Raw genomic sequence first — 6,000 nt, forward strand, 5'->3', positions numbered from 1 at the left:
GCTGAACACAGATGTGGCTGGCTTCTTCCAAACCCACCCATGAAGGGAAAAAAAATCTCTTAAAGAATGGCTTGGGTTTGGAGGACATTCAGGATTTGTGCCTGTGTAATATTTAGCCCCTCCAGTTCTATTTGTACCACTGCATTGTTCCTAGATTTTGAGATTACTTCCCGTATGGGTCTGTGCCCCCTATGAGCCCTCATCCTGTCCCTGTTATCTTCTGGTCCCAAGGCTGGGTATGTGATCTAGGCAGAACAATGTGACAGCTGGAGCAGTGGTGAGATAAATGGAAGCATGACAGCAAGCAGACCCTACAAATAGTTAACTTTCAGTACACAATTCCTAATTACATACTTAAGGGAAGCCTAGAGTAATTTAGCAAGTTAAGCATGTAATTCCACTTTAAATGATAGGCAAGTCCCTAGAGCAAGTGCTTATGTGTGCACGGGGCTACTCCCTGAGTGCTGCCAGGCTCCCTGGGCATCTGAGAGGTCACACTCCAGCCACCACATCACTCTGCACACCAAACTACAAAGCCTCTCTCTATGCTTGTGAGACAATCCCAAGTCACCCAGAGCAACCATTTTTGCTGTAAGAGGGGCTGATGGGAGACAGATGCAGCGTGATGTGGCTGGGGGCTGCCTGGCCCTAGCTACACACCGCACCAGGCAGCCCAAGAGCCCCCAAGGAGCCCTGCCCCTCTCCATCTGCCCGCACAGCTCCAGCATCCAGCTCACCTCCTCTCACCCTGCTGCACAGCTGTGCTGAAAGGAGTGCATAGCGCAAACCTGCCTGCTTCTTAGTTTCAGCATCTATAAAGGGAGGTTAAAAATAGATTCTAAAGGTGGCTGTCTATCTGGAGATCCTTTGATGAGCGTTGTGCAAATAGAAGCTGTTGTCACTAACAGCCAGGTAAGATGAACAAAGAAGTGGGGAAAGACCTGTGCTCAGCCTTTTGACGGGTTTGTTGCATGGAAAAACAAAGACCTGTTAAAGATACCTCCTGCTGCTCAGAGGAAAAACAAGAAACAGTGCCACTTCACTTTTCATCACGCATACCTCAGGTCTTTGGGTCTCCAAAGTCCTTCGGATCATCAGCTCCTCCACAGAGAAAGAAAAAGAGGCAGAAAACACTGTGGCTTAATTAATTTTACGGGTGGCTGTCATGCAGCAGGAGGTAGCGTAAACATATGACTGAAGACTTGGCAAGCTGGAGAAACATCACACTTCTGCTCGTGTCAATACAACAGAGAATGGATTGAATGCGATGCTCAAAGGAAGAATCATTAAGAGGTGAGGGCTGTCAGCTGCTCTCAAACATGTGAAAGACACTCCCAACAATAAAAGCTGTTTAAAAGCTTCCAGCACTAATTTCAATATCCACTCAAGGAAGGCCACCCAAGTTAAGGTGAAGGCAGCAGATGGCACCTTAACCACTGCGCAGAGCTGCAATGAACACCCTGGCATGCAACAGTCAACCTTCCTTCAGCAACTGTTTCCTCCTACTTTGCTACCTTCCAGGATGAAAACATCCCAATGTTCTGAAAGAGCTGTACAAGGCTCTCCTTTGTTTCTTACAGCAGATGCCAGCACACCTTGTCAGAGCTTAGTCAGAGGCACAGATTCGGCTGGGGCAGCTGGGCATCTTCCTCCACCTCCCACGAGGCTAACAGCTCAGGATGGAAGGCATCTCTCCCAGCTCTCCCCAGAGCATGTCATTAGAACACGGGACTCAGCACATCACACCTTCTGCATCTCTACAACTAAGGAAGACCACAGCCATTGTCAGTGACTGCAGTGATCTCCTTTCTACTATCAGCTAAAAGGAACAGCTAATGGCTTGAGCTGCTTGCTAGCACTACCAAGGAATTTATCTGGTGCAGAGGATCATTTATCAGGGCACTGCATAAATGCAGAGAACTAGTTTTTACCCCTTGCTAGCTTAGGAAGGGGTAAAAATGAAGGGTGTGAAGAAATAGCAATTACCCCCTTCTACTTGTAGCAGAGTTATGATGTGATTTATCCATGATAAGCAGGAGACCATGACAGACCTTCTGTATCTCTTTTATACTTCCTTAGGAAGTAGGAAACAATCTCTTTCAAGAGCAGCAGTAAGTGATTTCTCCAAGGTCAACAGTCAGTTCAACCTAGACAGCACAAATGCTCATTGGCATTTCAGAGGTGAACAGCAAATAAACGTCAGTCTTTGAACAGATTCCCTTCTCTCTTCCCTGTGCTAGATCTGATTTCTCCTTATAGAAAAAGGATAAAAGAAATAGGTATTGCTAAGTAGCTTCCATTAAACTATGTGATGTCACACTGCTGGGGCTGCCTTACCCTCCGGGCAGGACAGGGACCCACTCTGGGGAAACATCCCTGGAGGTGTTCAAGGTCAGGTGGTATGGGGCCCTAGGCAGCCTGAGCTGGCAGATAGGAGTCTTGCCCACAGGGTAGGCTTTAAGGCTCCTTCCAACCCAAGCCATTCTATAATTCTATGATCTCAAAGCACCCTGCCTGTGCCAGATGTATTCTGGTTGGATATCATCTGGAGTGTACAGTCACCTGGGAAGAAATACATAGATGCATGAGGAAGTAAGCTGAATGGAGCTGAGGATCTGGGAGGGGGTACAATATCACTGTGTACAGCTCGCGTGCAACTCAGCCAGTCCATTCAGAGCATGACATTTCTCTTGGTAGAACATGTCCTCACCCCACTTCCTCCGCTCTAATGCCCTGATGCTTTCATTTCCAAAGGTGACATGATTACAAGAATGCTAAAAATACACATGGGCCTTCATTCTTCCCTCCCTCCCCCCACCTCTGGTAGAAGAGAATTTCCAGCTTTCATGTTAGCAATCAAACAGTGATTTAATCTGAAAAGTGTTCTGGGGGCCAAGAGCATTCATTTCCTTTCATTATGTCCCTCCTTCACAACATACCAAGGCTCACACAGCCCAGACTAGCTCTTTGAATGACTACCAGCCCTTTCTCCCAGCCAAAGGGAAAAGATACCATTCCCTCTCCCTCTCTCCAACATTAACCATGCCCTTCCACACATTAAGAGCACCAGCCTTGTAGAGTACAAACTTGGCCATTTCAACTACTCTTTGAGGCCAGTACAGCCTTTTCCTTGCCAAAAGACCAAGGTTATAGCAGACACAGAGTAGAGCTCCATCACATGCGGCAGCCTGATGTTCCCCCAGAACAGGAGTCACTCAGTGCATACATGCCAGAAAAGCCCGGCCAGCTGCTGCAGGAAAGAGCCTCAGAAACCAGACAGACTAGCACTTAAACCCAGAAGACCTCAGATAACAAGAAGGTGATCATAAAAATCCTGTTTTTCTTGCTCCAGATGCTCAACATACTTGTAGTTCTACAAAACAAGAATAAACACCACATTCAGCCTATGGATAAGACAGACTTTATGCAAGCAAGCTACTCAAAATGATGGGAAAATAGTTAATAAAACTGCAGTTTATTCATGTAACATTAGATCACTATAAACTTTTGTTAGCTTTGAATGCTTTCACCTCACATGTGAAACATTTTCTTTCTCTGCTATGGTTTGAAAGACATACCCAACTAAGTTGCAGTAATTCTTGCTTGTGTGTTAGGTATCCAGAATAGAAGCCTTAATTACAGGTTGGAAATGCTATAAATTGCAGGCAATAGGTCTCAACAACAGTGGATCAAAAGGGAATGAAAGCCAGCAACATGGTTGTTTTTGTGTAAAACCAGGGCACATTAGGCTGGCACAAGTCCTCAGATGTTAGACAGAGAATTTTACCTCAAGCAAAATACTATGCAAAGGATTTACGTCTTCGGAAGATTAAGAAAATACAAACACTTTACTTAGGATATGCCTCTAATTTGTACACACAAGAGCTACACAACTGAAAGGCACTTCTGTCAACAAGTGCTCCAAAGTAATCAGTTCCAAAATTGAATACGAGAAATTGATGGTTGAAGCATTCTAGCACTTGTTTTGGGCCCCCCAAGTTTTTTATTCCTTAAAAATCACATATTTACTTAAAATCTCAGAAAGCCCTTTGCAGGTAGATGCTCTGCAGCAGCATGCACACCTCACAGAGCAACTCCATTACAAAGTTCAACACAGAGGACACCTTTCTGTACAAAAACAGCACACACGCTTTATGTTCTCGTTACTGATCAGGGATCGTTTTGAGTATAAAATTAGTATTAAAGGATAATGAGTTACTCCTTCGGGAAACCCAGAAACTTGAGTTACCTCTCCAAAAAGAAAAAACAAAGAAAGAAAGAGGAAAAATGGAAGACTGCCTTCTGAGTGACTGCTTCAGGACAGGAACTAGGAATTCGTTCATTTTAACAGATGAACACAGTGACACGTTCAGATGTCAGCCAGGCTCACTGCCACACACAAGGAGGAGGCTGTGCTCCCACAAGGACAGCCTGCTCCTCTTCGAAGGACTCTTTGAAGAGACAGACAGAGATTGCATGCACAGGATACATGGTTTATTTTTAATCCCCACCTTTCCTTTTTTTAGTAACAAGATGGTAACCATATAATTTTACGGTCTCCTCCAGAGATAATACATATGATTTCCTGTTCCATAAGTGACTGAGGGATTACTGGGTAAAAATAAAAACTCTTGCATATTGCAATTACACTGATGCAACCATATAATGCATTCCATACAAACCCTAAGACAGGATCCCTACAGAAAGCAAACCAGGGACTGCTCTGAGCAAATTCACCTGAAAAAGTTGCATGGATCTTTCCCAAATTCTCCTCTGAAGGTCAGGCTCCTGCAGCCACCTCAGGATGAAAAACCAGGAAGGAAGGGACACATTACCAGGGTGATATCCCAGACTCTGACAGAGGTACCACCTCCAACTGCAGTACCTAGCATGGGTCATAGCTCAGGCAGGCAAGACATGGAAACACCCAGTGTCCCAGCAAAATCCCAGACTAAACAGCATTCAACTTCGTTTTAATCAGGGCCATCAAAACCTTCATTGTGTTCTGCCTGCTTCTTTTTTATTACAAGTTAATATATCTGTGTACAAAAGCCTGGACTGGATGAAGTCTCCATGCACTGAGCCTGGCTGGTGATTAGTGTTCCCTGTGGGCATTTAGGTTTGGATTTAGGAAGTTTAAGAACCACCAAAACTAGAAATTTTTCTATGGGAGCATTAGCACTGTATTATCACTGTAGTATTCCAAGGGCTTCTTGGGTAAGAGAGACTTTTTTAGCCTGGTCACAGAATATCAGCAATGGATGAACACAAAGCCCTTGGGGGGGGGGGCTTTACCTGTGTTGACTTTTAAAAAAAAAAAATGATAATAATTAAAAAGAATTGATTTCTAAGTCTGTCAGATCTCCTATGGAGCAAGACTGACAATGGTTACAGATGGAAAAGAGCCAGTAAGTCACTGAGTCTAGACTGCTGCAAGTTCCCAAAGAGTCACACTAAGGACAGGCCAGGACTTGGACTGTGGCTGATCTCAGCCAAAAGGGCAAGAAGTGGTGATGGGATGAGGACAAAAGTGATCAGCAGCTGCCTCTGTACACTCTACCAAGGAGAGCCAGGGCAAGCCTCCTCAGAGTAGAAGTCAGAATTTCTCAGGTTTGGCAGATGGTGTTTGATTTCCTATTATTACATAATCCTGAAAGGTCTGTCCCCAGTTTTCTGCTGTCCTAATAACGCCGTTTTGCATGTTACAAAAAACCTGAAGCAGCATCAATAAAGTATTCTCACAGGGCCAGTTTGCTGACACACTGTTCATGCTTTTGCAGTACACAAGGTTATCTTTAATGGCAGAAAATATCTTTTTATTGCTCCCTGATGACTTGGAGGAGATAGATCCACTGACCTTACCGCCCATGCAACTTGTGCTCTGGCTGAAGGATGTTCTAAGCAAAACTTTTGCTTCTAAAGGAGGCTGAGCTGTCAAGAAACTCAGAAGCATCTCAAAAGAAAAAAGAAATTTAAAATAATGTCAACATGCTTTGATTT

Source organism: Excalfactoria chinensis, chromosome 5 (assembly GCF_039878825.1).
Source record: "Excalfactoria chinensis isolate bCotChi1 chromosome 5, bCotChi1.hap2, whole genome shotgun sequence".
Classification (NCBI taxonomy): domain Eukaryota; kingdom Metazoa; phylum Chordata; class Aves; order Galliformes; family Phasianidae; genus Excalfactoria; species Excalfactoria chinensis.